Source organism: Theropithecus gelada, chromosome 4, assembly GCF_003255815.1.
Source record: "Theropithecus gelada isolate Dixy chromosome 4, Tgel_1.0, whole genome shotgun sequence".
NCBI lineage: Eukaryota > Metazoa > Chordata > Mammalia > Primates > Cercopithecidae > Theropithecus > Theropithecus gelada.
Window position 1 is genome coordinate 114213149 of NC_037671.1, and position 18178 is coordinate 114231326.

The 18178-nt window shown below is 38.1% G+C and overlaps 1 protein-coding gene across 5 annotated transcripts in view; it reads right to left on the bottom strand.

Annotated features, from left to right (window-relative positions):
- Positions 1-18178, bottom strand: part of ESR1 (estrogen receptor 1) — a 412991-nt gene that overhangs the window by 118700 nt on the left and 276113 nt on the right. The gene's annotated exons all lie outside the window — the stretch shown is intronic.

An 18178-nucleotide genomic window follows, 5' to 3' on the forward strand; every position in this document is an offset into this window, starting at 1 on the left:
ACGAAACGGCTAATTTTTCCCTAAGAACCTTTTTGAAAAAGTGACAGCTAGAAGTACACTGTTTGTCTAAATCTTTCAACGTCAGGCAAGCAAATATGTAATGAAATGTCTTGTCATTAAAAAAAAAATACATGCAGATAGCTAGGCAATAGCATCATGCAATTTGGAAAATCTGTCCTGATTATTTTTAAGGTTCTTAATGACCACTCTATAACAAAACAAAGTATTTCTTATTGAAAAACCATCAGCAAACAAAGACTCTGCTTGTTGAGATTACAGCAGTAAAAGCTCATTAAATTTTAATCTATGTGCAATTTGGTATTTACAAAGCAAACGTGTCTAAGATTTATGTTCCACTATCTAAGAAAAAGAGATTAATTTTTTTAAAAAAAGCAACATTGCAAACATTTCTGAAAAGGAGGAATATTTACCCAGGTTAGAAGAGATTATTTTCAAGAACTTTAGAAGAATTATAGATAATTAATTTTTAATTGCCAATCATTCTTATCTATTCATTAAAGCAGGTTCCACACTCTGCCTTCCTAATTTGAGTTACTGTACATTCTCAAAAGTAAATTAAAATATGATTTTATGTGATTGTATTTCTTCAGAGGTCACAGTTTTACAGCATTAAAATAAGGGCATAACTCTTATGGTTATGAGACTAGTCATTTATTTTACTGAGTTTTAAAAAAAACATATCAAGTCATCAATAAAGTAATAAAGGAGGAAATGTATATTTAATGTTCATTTTCTCCTAAAATCATCTTAGGATAAATAGCCACTTTGAATCCTTTAAACCAATTTCGTTCTTAAAAAAAAAAAAGTAACCTTGTTCTCTACCTGTTCTGGAAGACGGGCTTTTGCTACAAAAGTTGTATTTATAATTGCTATCAGCTGGAATGTGTTCCCCCCCAAATTTATCTGTTGAAACTCTAGCCCCTAGTGGCTCAAAATGGGACCGTATTTGGAGATAGAACCTTTAAGAGGTATACAAGTTAAGTTAAAATGAGGTCATTAGGTGGACTCTAATTCTAATCTAACTGATGTCCTTGAAAGAAGAAAACATTTGGACACAAAAAAGACACCAGAGATGCAAGATGCATACAGCACTTCATCCTCCTCCTCCCAACTTACATACTATTATTGCTTCGTATTTTAGTTCTGCCTAATCATTTAACCTTCAAATTAGATAGTATCATTGCTTCATTGGTTATTCTTGTTTTTATTTCCTCACATATTTCTCAATATTTGACTTACCATTCTTTCTTGCATATCAGACATTCTTTCTAGAAACCTAAACTACATCCTCCAAAAGTTTCTTTAGTGATATTTGTTAGAAGAGATGGTTTTCATTGGATGTCATATACCACCCTCTTTTTTGAAATGTGATTTTACAATGTACACTATTTTAAGTTGAAAATTATATTCTCCCAACATACTGAAGGTGCACCACTGGCTTCTCATTTTCAGCTGGCATTGAGAACTCAGTCATCTGCTTGCCTCTTTGACTGTGACAGACTTTTTCTCTCTGGCTGCATTTTCAAGAGAAGCTCTTCATCTCTTACGCTCTGCCAGTGCACAAAGATGGATCTTGTTGTGAATTTCTTTTTACTTTTTTTTGCAAATTGTAGGTTTCTGAATCTGAGGATTGGTGTCTTTCAATACTTCTGGAAGATTCTCAGCCACTACATTTTTTGAATTTTGTGTTTTTTCTTTCTCTTAACTATCTCCTCTTTAACTCCAGTTAGAATTTATTACACCTTCATACACTGTTCTCCATGTCTCTTCATGTTCATATTGACCATCTCTTTATCTCCCTAAGCTTAATTCTGGACCTATTCTTTGGATATATTTTTCATTTGACTAAATCTTTCTTCTGCTATATCCATTCTAGTAATTAACCCACCTAATAATTTTTTCACTATAATTATTATACTTTTTTATTTCCAGAAGCCCTCTATTGGGTTTTATTTTCAAATCTGCTTGGTCATTTTTTCAGCTGTTGACTTTGTGCATTTCAAGCACCTTTCTACATCTTAAACATATTTCACATACAACTTTTGTATAATGTATTTAAATCAAACTGTGAAGCCTCTGAGTCTGATCCATTTTATTTAATTTTTAAGTTTGGTAGGTATGAGTCTGATTCTATTCTCCCTCTGTTTCCTTGTTGTTGTTGTTGTTTTTCCTCTTTTTTTTTTTTTTTTTCCTGCTGTCTTACTCATGGTGGTTATTTTCAGAAGGGTCAGATGTTTTGTGATTTCTAAGGGTTGGTGCATATACTTGAAATTCTATTCCCCAGTAAAGATTTGTGTTTCCTCTTCCCAGTCCTCCGCAGTCACTTTTTTTTTTTTTTTTTTTCTCTCCCTGAGATGGAGTCTCACTCTGTTGCCCAGGCTAGAATGCAGTCGCGCAATTTTGGCTCACTGCAACCTCCGCCTTCTGGGTTCAAGCAATTCTTGTGCCTCAGCCTTCCAAGTAGTTGGGATTACAGGCACCCACCACCACTCTTGGCTAATTTTTATAGTTTTAGTAGGTATAGGGTTTCACCATGTCAGCCAGGCTGGTCTCAAACTCCTGACCTCAGGTGATCCACCTGCCTCGGCCTCCCAAAGTACTGGGATTACAGGGGTGAGCCACTGCTTCTGGCTTTGCAGTCACTATTAACCTGGGTCCACATTAAAGCACAAAATCTGGCTGTGGAATTTTTTTTTTTTTCCACTACACAGATAGCACCCATCCTAGCTGAAACCTCTCATGAGGGCTAGCTTGTGGTTAACATTTCTCTAGGAAACTGTTTTCCTTTCCTCTACCCAGAGCCAAAGTTGTACCAGACAAGTGTTGTTACCGTTCCTTTCTGCACAAAGTTCATTTCTCAGTCACCCCAATGTCGCCACGGGTTTACCATTCGGAACCTCAGATTTCTGTGGGAATCTTTGACTGGACTACGTGCCAGTCAAAATGGAAACTTAAGGCCATCCAGTGTCATAAATATCTTCAGGCTCGCTTACCTCCCAGGATTCTGCCTTCACTTATTTTAACTCCACAATGGCATACTTTCTTGCCAGCTCAGTAACACATTTCCAAAGATATGTTTCAACATATAACCTGGTACTTACAGTTGTTTTCAGTGGGTTTTCCAGGGCATCTAGCCACCATGCGTCCAACAAAAGAAGTCTCTAAATAAATTCTTGAAGTCTTCAAAAACCTCAGTTTAAAACTCCCTTACTATATTTAGTGGTAGATTTATTTTTTTAACTATATATTTTTATATTTACATATATTTCAGACATATAGATGTATAGCAAATCTGTGAGTGCTAAAAGGGAGAGCATTATCAAAACTCTTTACTGCTAAGGGCATACCCAAGTAGAGAGGAAAACATTGCATAAAAGGTTAAATATTTAAGACATTAGCTGATGATGACTATATAAACATAATTTAATCTCTATCAGTGGTTAAAGTTTTTTGAATTCTTATTAATTCTATGTTCTGTTTGTCTAAATAAGACAAATAATAACAAACAGCAAGAGAATTACAACTCTTATGATATTTCTCCATTAACCCATATCAGAACATATGAAATATTAATACTATTCTGATGAGATACTTCAGTGTACTTTCCAGACACTTAGAACCTCTAAAACCAAAAAAGTTTTATAGGCATGGTGTGAAAGCAAGCAGTTAAGTCAATTTGCTGCCAAAAAAAAAAAAAATAGTGAAATATCTGGCTTAGTGTTGTGTTAAATGCTCCCTCCCCACCAAAAGGTAACCAGAAGATGGATTCATTATTTTATTATTCAGTTAATATGGATAGTAGCTGAACTCAGCCCAAATCTCACATAAACAGAATAGAATCTCAGAGTCTTGGGTGAAAACAAGCTAAGTCACGATGGTATCAAATAACAATCACACTTTTGTAGGCTATCCTCTTCTTGCCTGTTCTTCCGAGATTTGTTTTTTAATGAAAGAATAAAGCTTATTTTATTGAGCATTAAAAAAAAAAACGGTCGAGCACGGTGGCTTATGCCTGTAATCCCAGCACCTTGGGAGGCCGAGGCAGGTGGATCACGAGGTCAGGAGATCAAAACCATCCTGGCTAACACGGTGAAACCCCGTCTCTACTAAAAATACAAAAAAATTAGCTGGGTGTGGTGGTGGGTGTCTGTAACCCCAGCTACTCGGGAGGCTGAGGCAGGAGAATGGTGTGAACCCGGGAGGTGGAGCTTGCAGTGAACCAAGATCACGCCACTGCACTCCAGCCTGGGTGACAGAGCAAGACTACTTCTCAAAAAAAAAAAAAAAATCTTGAAAGAGATGAGAACCTCTTACAGTTCTGGGGCTGGTAAAAATAATATACACCATTACACCATCACCATCTCTATCCTTGGAAAACAATGCTCTTTGAAATTAGTCAATGTAATATTATATATATGAAGCCAAGCTGTAGGAACAGCGGCCAGTGGGTGAACAGTAAGGTCAAGCACACTGCAGATATTTCACACTGCCTACTGAGTTAAGGAGAGGCTCCTTGATCTCTGCATTCACAGGGAATTGTTCAGAATGACCAGCATTTCTCTAAACCTTAGGTTTATAGATAGAGTATAATGACAGACTATGAATACCAAGTTTGCTGTCTAATTCTATATGCCAACCTGGCTAGACCATGGTGCCTAGTTGTTGGTCAAACACTAGTCTAAATGTTGCTGTGAAAGTACTTTTTAAATATAATTAATGTTTACAATCAGTAGACTTCAAGCAAAACAGATTATTCTCTATAATGTGTGTAGTCCTCATCCAATCAATCGAAAGCTTTAAGAATAAAGACTGAGGTTTCCCTAAGAAGAAGGAATTCTGCCTTGAGACTGTAGCACAGAAATCCTGCCTGAGCTTCCGGACAGTCAGCCTGCCCTACAGATTTCAGACTAGCCAATGACCACAATAGCATGGGTCAATTCCTTCCAAATAAATCTCTTTTTGTCTCGATAGATTGATTGATGGATCAATCAATTGATCCTACTGGTTCTGTTTCTCCGGAGAACCCTAGCTACTACATCAAATTGATATAGACTTTTATTAGAAAAAAAATAAGCTAAGGGAAAAAAATAGTGAGGGGAGTTTACTAAGCACAATATTGTAAAGGGATTGCCTGAGTGAAAATGAGCAGTATTTAAAGTTGCCTCCATTCTTTTACTTTGTGTGAAGCACGGAGACAACCTTGTAGGAGATGTACGGCATTCCATCCTTAGACGTAAGCTACTCATGTGTGGCCAGTGGCCAGGCCAAGGGGACAGAAGGGACTGAGAGAGAGGTGCCTCAAAACTGTGCCAGCCAGGTCAATCTTTAGCAAGATCTAGTTAAGTTCAGATCATAAATTTGAATTGTACAGTAACATCCCAGCCTCACGGCTACCCCATTTCCACCCAGTCTGAGTGATCTAGGAATATTTCAGGTGAAAAGAGTTTCATCTTGCTCAGCAAAGCAAAGGAAAGAGAAAAAATAGCTGACTTCTGCTGTGTAGTAGGGATGGGCCAAAATGCAGGAACAACAGCTCAAGCACGTAGAAAAGACTAGCGCTGCTAGGCAGAGACAGAGCAAGTCAGAGAGGGAGCAAAATAGTGAAGATGGCTTTGGGGATCAACACCATCAAAAACCTGTTATAGTTTCAAGAATTTCACTGCTTGCCTTAAAATGTTTTATTTCACATAAGAAAAAAGACTAAGATGTATCCAAATGGCAGACTTATAATAAACATTTGTATGGTGTTTATAGTTTATAAAGCACATTCATATAGGCTTTTATCCTCACAGCAATCTCTAAGGTTGGGAGGGCAAGTCCTAGTATTATTCCTCTTTCACAGGTTGGAAAGCTGAGGCCCAGTTTTAACGTAATTTGGCATGGAATGGAGTTGGAATGTGAACGCAGATTTCTGATTGTAAGTCCTAGGCTCTTTCCTCTCAGGTCAATATCACTATGATCTGTACAGGAGATCACGGATCCTGTAATCAGACCACGTGTTTCAATATATTGGTGACATGTGACCTCTGGCAGCCTCTGTAAGCTGGCTGTGACTTTGTTCCTTCCTCAGCAATAAACGAAGATAGTAACAATATTCACTTGATAAATCATAGAAAACATGTAAAGTGTTTAGCCCAGTGCCTGACACACAATACTCAAGAAGAGTTAGCACCCCTCTTATCTCAATGATTAAATTAGATCGTTGTGTCATCAGTGTGGTCATTTCCTGTTCAGTACATTTTAGAAATATATAGAAAACACAGAATCAAATGTAGTAGCATCTAACAGGCATAGCACATTTTGTTTTTGCTTTAAATCAGGGGTTGAAAAACTACAGCCCCAGCTGACACCTCATTTTTAAATAAAGTTTCATCAGAACACAGCCATGCACATTCATTTACATATCATCTATGGCTGCTTTTGTGAGACCAAATACTCACAAAGGCTAAAATACTAACTACTTGGCCTTTACAGAAAAAGTTTATCAACCTCTGCTCTAAATCAATGATGAAAACTGAAAAACAACCCTTTTAGGTACCTGACATGAAGTAATAGCAGTAACAGGGGCAGGAAGGGCCTCTGAGTCTGAATTATGAAAGCTGGGAAGCTATATTTTGCCAATCCTGCATCTATTCAGGAAGCATTTACTGAATGTCTACAGGACACAAGTCTTCACTTTCTATCAAGGTGGCATTCATACTCATCGGCCCTTCTGTGAAATTGTGTTCTGCTTCTGGAAGCATTTGGAAAGTCGCGGTAACTTCTACAACGACTTTCTCAGTGCCTGCTGGAACACAAGAGGACAGAAAATGGGTAGACAGAGGTCCTGCAGAGGCTGGTGCTGGGAGCATAGTAGGCTCTCAGGAAATAACATCACTTTATAGCAATGACAGCTTTGTGTTTCCAAAACACTCAGCCTGAGGAATTACATGGAAGATTCCCTGGTATCTCCCAGAGTAAAATTGGTCACCTCTGCAGACTCTGCAGCACAGTTAGCCAAGGTATCAAAATAGGAGTACACTGAACATCCAGTTGTATTCTTTAGCTTGTGTGCAATTCAGGAACAAATAAAGCAGCACACGCTTTGGAATGCAGACAGAACATAATGGCTCTACCATCTTCTACTATCTAGGTACTCTGGGCAAACTATTTAACCTGTCTAAGCCCACTTCTTCTTCACCAAAATGAAAATATATACCCACTACACAGAGCTGTTGTAAGGATTCAATGAGATAACCTTATGGTTGCTGTGATGATTAATATGGAATGTCAACTTGATTGGATTGAAGGATGCAAAGTATTGTTCCTGGGTGTATCTGTGAGGGTGTTGCCCAAGGAGATTAACATTTGAGTCAGTGAGCTGGGAGAGGCAGACCCACCCGCAATCTGGGTGGGCACCATCTAATCAGCTGCCAGCATGGCCAGGATAAAAGTAGGCAGAGGAACACGGAAGGATTAGACCGGTTTAGTCTTCTGGCCTACATCTTTCTCCTGTGCTGGATGCTTCCTGCCCTTGAACTTTGGACTTGAAGTTCTTCAGCTTCGTGGACTCTTATACCACAGACTGAAGGCTGCACTGTCGGCTGCTTCCCTACTTTCGAGGTTTCGGGACTCAGATTGGTTTCCTTGCTCTTCAGCTTGCAGATGGCCTATTGTGGGACCTCAACTTGTGATTCGTGTGAGTCAATACTTCTTAATAAACTCCCCTATATATATATATATATAAAATCCTATTAGAGAGAGAGAGATATATATATATCCTATTAGTTCTGTCCCTCTAGAGAACCCTAACTAATACAGGTGCCATTAACATCTACTTTTCCATGAAGACCATTCCACATATTTAAAAATTGTCATAATGGGATGCTGGATTTTGCCAAATGGCTTTTCTGCATCTATTGAGATGCTTATGTGATTTTTTTAAATTCTATTTATGTGGTGTACCACATTTATTGACTTGCGAAGGTTAAACCATCCCTGCATCCCTGGTACAAAACCCCCCGAATAATGGCTGATTATCTTTTTGATATGCCATTGGATTCAGTTAGCTAGTATTTTGTTAAGGATTTTTGCATCTATATTTATCAGGGATATTGGGCTGTAGTTTCCTTTTTTGGTTATGTCCTTTCCTGGTTTTGGTATTAGGGTGATACTGGCTTCATAAAATGATTTAGGGAGGATTACCTCTTTCTCTATCTTGTGGAATAGTTTCAATAGGATTGGTATCAATTTTTCTTTGAATGTCTGATAGAATTTAGCTGTGAATCTGTGTGGTCCTGGACTTTTTTTGTTGACAATTTTTTTATTACCATTTCAATCTTGCTACTTGCTATTGGTCTGTTCAGAGTTTCTAATTCTTCCTGGTTTAACCTAGGAGGGTTGTATATTTCCAGGAATTTACCCATCTCCTCTAAGCTTTCTAGTTTATGCATGTAAAGATGTTCATAGTAGCTTCCAATGATCTTTGTTATTTCTGTGGTATTGGTTATAATAGCTCCTGTTTCGTTTCTCATTGAGCTTATTTGGATCTTCTCTCTTCCTAATTTCACTAGTGTTCTATCGATTTTATTTATCTTTTCAAAAACCAGCTTTTTGTTTCATTCATCTTTGTATGTTTTTGTTTGTTTCAATTTCATTTAGTTCTGCTCTGATCTTGGTTATGTCTTTCCTTCTGCTGGGTTTGGGTTTCATTTGTTCTTGTTTCCCTAGTTCTTTGAGGTGTGACCTTAGATTGTCTATTTCTGCTCTTTCAGACTTTTTGATGTAGGTATTTAATGCTATGAACTTTCCTTTGAACTGCTTTTGCTGTATCCCAGAAGTTTAGGTAAGTTGTATCGCTATTATCATTCAGTTCAAAGAATTTTTGAATTTCCATCCTGATATCATTGTTGACTTAATGATCATTCAGGAGCAGGCTGCTTCGTTTCCATAGCGCATGGTTTTGAGGGTTTGGGATGGAATGGGAGACCACTATTCTAAGTGAAGTAACTCGGGAATGAAAAACCATACCATATGTTCTCACTCATAAGTGGGAGCTAAGCTATAAGTATGTAAAGGCATAAGAATGATACAATGGACTTTGGGGACTCGGGAGAAAGGGAGGGAAAGGAGTGAGGGCTAAAAAACTACAAACTGGATACAGTGTACACTGCTCATGTGATGGATGCACCAAAATCTCAGAATCACCACTAAAGAACTTATTCATGTAACCAAACACCACCTGTTCCTCAAACACGTATGGGAATAAAAAATAAATAAATAAGTAAAAATCCATTATCATTATGTCCCCCCAAGTCTCTACTAGCCAGGACAAGTAAATGGTAAAAGTTTAATACAAATGCAGCCAACAAGCATCTATTTATTATCTGTGGTGTATGAGGTGCTATGCTAGGCACTCATGGAGTACAAAAATGAATCAAATATGCCTACAGCCTGAAGGCAATCAGGCATGTCCACAAACAACTCTGGTATGGGTGAAATATAACAGAGTAAAGACACAAACAGCAAGATGAAATCAAAGGTTTTTATTGGGATAGAGGTGGAGAATGTCATAGACAAAATAGCATTTAAGCTTGGCCTTGCGGGATTTGAAACACAGAAATGGGCACTCTGAAGGGGAGAGAATGAGGTGGGGAAAGGCACAGAAGAAGTAAATGAGTGAATTCAACAGAATTGGAAGTTGTCTTGAACAGGAGTTTGGAGAGAGTGAGGAGAACAAAAGCACTGTGCTAAACCGAGAAGAGGCTGACTGCTCTGCTGAAAAGCAGAGGCTTTGTTTCAAGCACAGGAGTCCTGGTCAGCTGTCTGGTGTTCCCCCATGTAATCTGTTATTAACAATGAAGTGTGAATAATTCCCTGCACAGCATAAATTAGAGGAGATTCAAGGTACTCTGTGCCATAGCATTTCTTTAGTTAACTGAGATCTGTCCTCAAATGGCGAAGTTCCATAAGCACTAGGGCCGTGACTACCCCATCACCAAGGTTACCTTCTGGAAGCCCAGAAAGACTCAACCTTGAAGGGATTTGCTTCCTTACCAATTTTTGTCTGTTCCCATAAAATTTGTATATGCTTGTGGGAGGGTTTCTCACCTGGAAGTTGCAACAGAAAGACAGAGATGCTGACTTGTATGCTACGACAGAAAGGCAGAGATGCTGAGGTCCTAGAGGAGAGGAACCTGTGACAGAAAGCACGCCTTCATTAACTGCTGTTTTCTACTAGCTGTACATCACTGGCCTTCCTTAACCTTATTTACTGAACGCTGAGCACTGTGCTAAGCAATTATGAGATCAAGGAATCATACGGGGATTCTATCTTGGAAAAGAGTCAGCTGCCATCATCATCAGAGCCACGGGAAGGGCCTTTCCGGGGCAGAAGGAAGAAATAACGGGAAAGTGAAGCATCTAGAAGGCAGAATGCCAGCAAAGAGTCTTGTGCAAGAGTCCAGGACAGCTGGGAATGAACAACAGCAATATCACTAGAAAGGAGGGGACACACAAGGGAGGCAGTGAATAAGTTCATTTAAAATTAAAGAAAACAATTTGTTGTGTTTTAAAAGGAAAGCCAAGTGGAGAGAGAAACACACCACAAACAACAACAAAAGCATCAAATAGGATTGGAGATTTGGGGGAGACAATGAGTATAGTTGAATTTCATCAAGTTCCAGCATCCTGAAATGAAAAAATGTCTAAGGTGTTCATGGCTCACAATGGAAACAGGCTAAGCAAGCCAGCTGAAGCTGCCCCCACTGCTGTCTGCTACAAGAAGACAGGTAAGCGGGAGGGAAAAGTGCTTCCTGCTGACTCCATATTCTCTTCCTACTGTTGCCAAGGTTGCCTCCTGTTCAGATCCCCACCACAGCCACAGCACTGCAAATGGAGAAGTTATGCCACCACCTGCCGCTGGCCCACTGTCTACTGGAATAATTGAAGGATGGGAGACATGGGGAAATGCCCTTGCATGTGTGCGCACACACACACATTCCCACAAAGGGGCACTTGCTTGCTCTACATCTCAATAACTTATTTAGAAAAACATTTTACAGCATTTCAGAACACAGAACTCCATTTTGGTCTGCTACTTCCTTCTACATGAAAATAAAGGCCAATTTTTGATTATAGGGTTATAAAAGTTTGACTCTAGACCCAAACACTAATATGGTATAATAATCAAGTTCATGAATCTATATAAATATGCAATCTTTTTAAAAAATAAACCAATGGTGGGAAACGGATGAGATGGATTGGCACAGAATTTAGAGCAGAGGGAACCACAACCCAACACATCAGAGATAACCAGGTTCTTCCTAGAAGCCAGAAGTTCACGAATGCAAAGAACCCTGGAGCAACTGTGAAGACAGTTTATTAATGCACTACATTCAGAACAGCGTGGAGAACTGTGTCCTTCCCTACCGCCCAATACTCCTGCCCTCCACTCAAAACCGAAGCTCTGCTTGCTAAAAGTGTGGGTGATCCGAGTGAGGAAGTTTCCTGCTGTGGGTTTTGAGGCCAGAGAGAGCTTAAGAACCTCCAGATCTTCACCACAGACAGAAAGAGGGATACAAATAAATCAAGATGGCAGCTCTGACCAGGACCTGGCACAGAGGAAGTCTTCTCCATTGACATGGTTTCAGTCCATGGCCCACATTGCTCCCACCAGCCTGAAGGAGTGCCTGCAAGAGGAAATGCTCCATCCACTGACCCGGAACCAGATCAGCTCGCCCAGTGTAGGGAGAGGCATGGCAAGGAAACTTATTCACATAACTGTAGTGGAGTCACCTTGACTCCCATTTGTAAATATGAACCCTACAAATAGACCACCATGGATCACTGGAAAATTGAGAGAAAGAAAGAGAGGACACAAGAGAACAAACATGATTAATATGTCATAAAAAATAAAATAGAGATCATTCTGGATATTAGCCATTTGTCAGATGGATAGATTGCAAAACTTTTCTCCCATTCTGTAGGTTGCCTGTTCACCCCGATGATAGTTTCTTTTGTTATGCAGAAGCTCTTTAGTTTAATTAGATCCCATTTGTCAATTTTGACTTTTGTTGCCATTACTTTTTGGTGTTTTAGTCATGAAGTGTCTGCCCATGCCTATGTCCTGAATTGTACTGCCTAGGTTTTCTTCTAGGGTTTTTACGGTTTTAGGTCTTACATTTAAGTCTTTAATCCATCTTGAGTTAATTTTTGTATAACGTGTAAAGAAGGGGTCCAGTTTCAGTTTTCTGCATATGGCCAGTCAGTTTTCTAAAAACCATTTATTAAATAGGGAATCCTTTCCCCATTGTTTGTTTTTGTCAAGTTTGTCAAAGATCAGATGGTTGTAGATGTGTGGCATTATTTCTGAGGCCTCCGTTCTGTTCCATCAGTCTATGTATCTGTTTTGGTACTTAAACAAATTTACAAGAAAAAACAAACAAACAACCCCATCAAAAAGTGGGTGAAGTATATGAACAGATACTTCTCAAAAGAAGACATTTTTGTGGCCAAAAACATGTGAAAAAAAGCTGATCATCCCTGGTCATTAGAGAAATGCAAATCAAAACCACAATGACAAACCATCTTATGCCAGTTAGAATGGCAATCACTAAAAAGTCAGCAAACAACAGATGCTGAGAGGATGTGGAGAAATAGGAATGCCTTTACACTGTTGACGGGAGTGTAAATTAGTTCAACCATTGTGGAAGACAGTGTGGCGATTCCTCAAGGATCTAGAACCAGAGATACAATTTGACCCAGCAATTCAATTACTGGGTATATACCCAAATAATTATAAATCATTCTACTATAAAGACACATGCACACGCATGTTTATTGTGGCACTATTCACAATAGTAAAGACTTGGAACCAACCCAAATGCCCATCAATGATAGGCTGGATAAAGAAAATGTGGCACATATACACAATGGAATACTATGCAGCCATAAAAAATGATGAGTTCATGTCCTTTCCAGGGACATGGATGAAGCTGGAAACCATCATTCTCAGCAAACTAACTCAGGAACAGAAAACCAAACACCACATGTTCTCACTCATAAGTGGGAGTTGAATAATGAGAACACATGGACACAGGGAGGGAAACATCACACACCGGGCCTGTCAAGGGGTGAGGGGCTAGGCGAGGGATAGCATTAGGAGACATACCTAATGTAAATGATGGGTTTGTGGGTGCAGCAAACCACTATGGCACATATATACCTATGTAACAAACCTGCATGTTCTGCACATGTATCCCAGAAGTTAAAGTATAATTTTAAAAAAAGAGATCATTCTGGCAGTAGAGTAGTTTTAAAATGTCCTTTTCCATCCTGAGCGATTGCAACAGCTTATTGCATCCATAAAACAGGAGAAAACCACAATGAAAAAGGAGGATGGTGGGAACAGATTCTTCCCCTTTCATAGCCTTTATTTTCCATCCCACTCTAAATAAGGGAATGTACAGCAGGATTGTCAATAGAGGTTTGAGCAATGATCACATGAAATAGGGATTTGCTTGTCTCACTACAGTGACAGCAAAGATGAAGCTGGAACTTCATTTAGAAGTGAGGCATAGAACAAAAGAGAAGAAGGGTTTCTGACAGAGGCAATAACTTCTGGGCATGGAGGCTTGAGGAGGACAGTAACAAAATGTTTGCCCATCGTGCCCTGCATTCAGAGTGTACTCCTAATCGGCTGTGGATAAGGGTGTGCTCTTTCTAAATATTGCAGAATATAAAAAAGTTTCAGGACAAAAGTACTATTAGCAAAATAGATTCTTAGAAATTAAAAATATGGTTGCAAAATTGAAAATTAAAAACTCACAGACTGAATAATAAAAAGGATATGACTGAAGATCTAGTAAGTGGTGTCTTATGTGTAAGAGAATTCTAAACATGGCAGAAAAAGAAAACAAAGAGAAAAATGTAGGATAATCTGAAAGACATGATAGATAATGGGAATTCTATATCTATCAGAAAGACATTCAAGGAGAAAATAGAGACAACAAAGGAGAAAAAGAAGCCAAAACATAACAAAAAATTTCACACAGCCCGAATAAAATGAGACTTTAATTAAAAAGCCTATTGAGGACCTACAGGATTAAATGAAAGAAGCCCTGACACCTAGAGACATGATAGAGAAGGTTCATCATTCGGAAGATAAGTAATATTTTCCCAGAAGAAAATGCCAAGCGATATGAAAGAAATAAGAGTCAGACTGACACCAGAATTTCTCATTAGCAGCAATAGATTTTAGAATATATAGTGGGGCAGTATCTTCAAAGCCATGAGGGGGAAAGAATTTGAAAGTAGAATTTGACACTCTGTCATACTATTAGCAAATGTGAAAGCAAATTTTTTGTGTACAAGAGAGTTCAGACAGTACATATTCATTCTGAAAAACTACTCAAGGATATACTGCAATCAAAAGAAAAGGAATCCAAGAAAGATGAGGTAAGGCATAGAAAAGGACTGCTGAGTTTGATCCAGAAGGAATGATCTGTATGCTTAGTAAATTCCTCCTTGAGCTTCACTGTGTGATAACAGTAACTAATATTTACATAATAATGTTGTGAATGCTAGTTGTATAATCAAATTTTACATAAATATGAAACAAATTTTATAACCACAGAACAGTAGCTATTATAAACCTTACCAACCTAAAAGCAATCATTTAACCAAAAAGGGGAGAATGGGTAGGGGAAAAGAACGGGAAAGAAAGGTAAATGTGCAAATTATTTCATCTCTCATCACAAGTCACCAATAGATATGTCTAAAGTTGGTAAGTCAAAAATATAGGTTTATTATAGATATATTATAAATATAAGTATATTATAAATATAGGCATATTATTTAACAGTGGGTGAACTGAAAAACTATAATCAAAATCATTAAGTAGGTAGAGGGTAGGAAAGTGAAAGGGAAGCTGTATGTACTAAATTCCTTACTCACAATATTTGGAAGGCAATAAAATGATCTAAACTTCAGGGATGTATTGTATAATGTTCTAAGGATAACCCTTTAGGTAATGAGACCGAGTGGATGAGAAGAGAGACTTGTACTTTTTCTATATATCCTTCCACATGAAATTTTTTTACCATTTGTACTCATTTATGTAATTCCAAAGCTAGACAAATATATTCAAAGAAATAAGCAAATAAGTAACTTATACACATATGTATATAACAATAAATATGTTTAAAAACTATAGCAGATTTGAAACATCCTTAGAGATATATACCATGGTTTGGAAAGACAGTCACTGCATATGAACTGAAAAATAGCGAGTTTTGGATCAGATGATACATGATCCCAACTGGGTAAAAACAAATTATGTGTATATGTGTATGAACATGCCTAGAAAATATCTGGAAGCAGATTCACAAAACTGTTTAACAATGTTCACCTACTAAGAAGTGGTTTTAGAGGAGTTGAGCATCATAGCTTTTGCCTCCTAATATATAAACTTCTTTATCATTTCCATGTTTTTCAACAAGCCCGTATATATCGCGTGATTAAGAAAATAGGGGCTGGGCGCAGTGGCTCACGCCTGTAATCCCAGCACTTTGCAAGGCTGAGGTGGGAGGATCAGGAGGTCAGGAGATCGAGATCATCCTGGCTAACATGGTGAAACCCTGTCTCTACTAAAAATACAAAAAAATTAGCCGGGCGTGGTGGGGAGGCGCCTGTAGTCAGTCCCAGCTACTCGGGAGGCTGAGGCAGGAGAATGGCGTGAACCCGGGAGGCGGAACTTGCAGTGAGCCAAGATCGGGTCACTGCACTCCAGCCTGGGCCACAGAGCCAGACTCCATCTCAAAAAACAAAAAACAAAAAAAAAAAAGGAAAGAAAATAGGGAAGTGAAATTTTCTCTGTTTGCTGATGACATAATCATATATACAGAAAGCACCAAAAATTTCATCTAAAAACTGATAAACAAATGTGGTAAATTTGCAGGATACAAAATCAACATGCAAAAATCAGTAGCTTTTCTATATAATAATAAAGAATTATCCAAAAAGGAAATTGAGAAAACAATTCCATTTACAATACCAAAACAGCAAAATACTTGGGGTAAATATAACCAAGGAGGTGAAACACCTGACTACCAAAAACTACAGAACACAGATAAAAGAAATGGAGGAAAACACAAATAAATGAAAAAAGTATACCTCTTCATGGAGTGGAAAAATTAATATTGTTAAAAAATCTATGCTATCCAAAGTGATCTACAGATTCAAGGCACTGCCTATCATAATTCCAATGCCATTTTTCACAGAAATAGAAAAAATAATCTTTAAATCTGTATGGAACCAAAAAGACCCCAATTAACCAAAACAATCTTGAGCAAAAAGAACAAAGCTAGAGGCATCAAACTCTCTGATTTCAAGATATATTATAAAGCTACTGTAATCAAAGCAGTATGATACAGGCATAAAAACAGACACATAAATTAATGGAACAGAATAGAAGGCCCAGAAATAAACCCACATATGTAAGATCAATTTATTTATAACAAAAGCGCCAAGAATACACAATAGGGAAAGGACAGCCTCTTTAATAAATGGTGTTGGGAAAACTGGATATCCACGTATAAAAAAATGGAAGTGACACTTATGCCATATTAAAAATCCACTCAAAATGGATTAAAATTTTTAAAAAATAGCTGAAACTATATAACTACTAGAAGAAAATATAGGAGAAATGCTCGATGACATTGGTTTGGGAAATGAGTTTTTTGGATACAATCTTGAATGCACAGGCAACAAAAGCAAAAATAGTTTGATAGCATGAAACCAAAAGCTTTCTGCACAGCAAAGTAAACAATTGACAAAGTGAAAAGACAACCCACAGAGTGGGGGAAAATATTTGCAAACCATAAATCTAATAAGGGGTTAATATTCAAAATATATAAGGAATTCAAACAATTCAAAAGGAAGAAAACAAATAAGCTAATCAAAAATGGCCAAAGGACATGAATATCTGGAGTTTGATTTTCTTGAGAAAGATAATCTAAGGAGTTTCACACTTTGGAATACCAACTGTGGTGAGGGTGGGTGAAGTCCCAGGACTGAAAACAAGCGACTACTAAGCTACTAAGTCTGCATTCTGAATGGTGGGATCACTCTTACCCACATTGTAACTTTCATGAAACAGACAACCAGGCTTTTACCCCCTGGAAAGAGACTGAAAAATTATAGATCTGGAGAAATCAATCCATTACAGAGAAAACATTGCAATGAAGCTCATTAATCCAAACACTCTGTTCAAGGAGCACACAGGGCTCCAATTAACATTTTTAGTTCCTTATGTAGAAAACGAATGGATGGTCAAATATTTATGACAAGCCTTCAAAATCAAAAGCAAGAGCAAAGGAAGGCAGGGAGGGAGGAAGGAAGGCAGGAATGGAGGAAGTCTAGAGAGAAGAGATAATTCGGGGACCAGAAAAAGTGTTTTTTAAAAAGCCTATAATGAATATCCTCAGAGAAATAAGGGAGCACTGTAACAACGAACCCAAATCTATGCAAAAATATATATTTACATTATTCATTTTATATATATTTATAAGAAACATTTAGAGGACAAAGAATATCTCTTGAAAATTAAAAACAGGACGGGCACAATTTTTAAAAATTCATTAGAACAACTGGAAGACAAAGTTGAAGAAATCTTTAAAAATAGTCCTGCCTACCCCTATCCCATAAAAGAAAACCAACTTGAAAGGGTCCATTAAGTATGTGCCCAGCATAATAAATGAAAAAGAGCACATGATTATGCAATTTCAGAACACCAAAATCAAAGAGCCACAAGGCTTGGGTGAGGTAGGGGGCTGTGGTAAGAAGCCACATACTTTTGTTTGTTTGGTTGGTTTGGTTTGGTTTTTCCCTTGGTCGTGATTGTGGTTTGTAAGGGAAAGAAAACTCTATCACTATTTAATTTGTTGCCGGATTGCTGTAGTAAAAGATCCCATTTGAAAAGGAATGACATCAACCAGGGGCCCAACACTACATCCGGGATACATGTAGATGGCTGAGGTCAACACCCAAACAGGCAAGTGAGGGATGGCAGAGTGGAAACCCCATTTCAGGGTGCTGCCATGGTCCTCTCAGGGAACAGGGGGCAGAACTGGGATGGCTTAGGTAACTCACTTGGGTTTGAAGAAACCACAAAAATTCT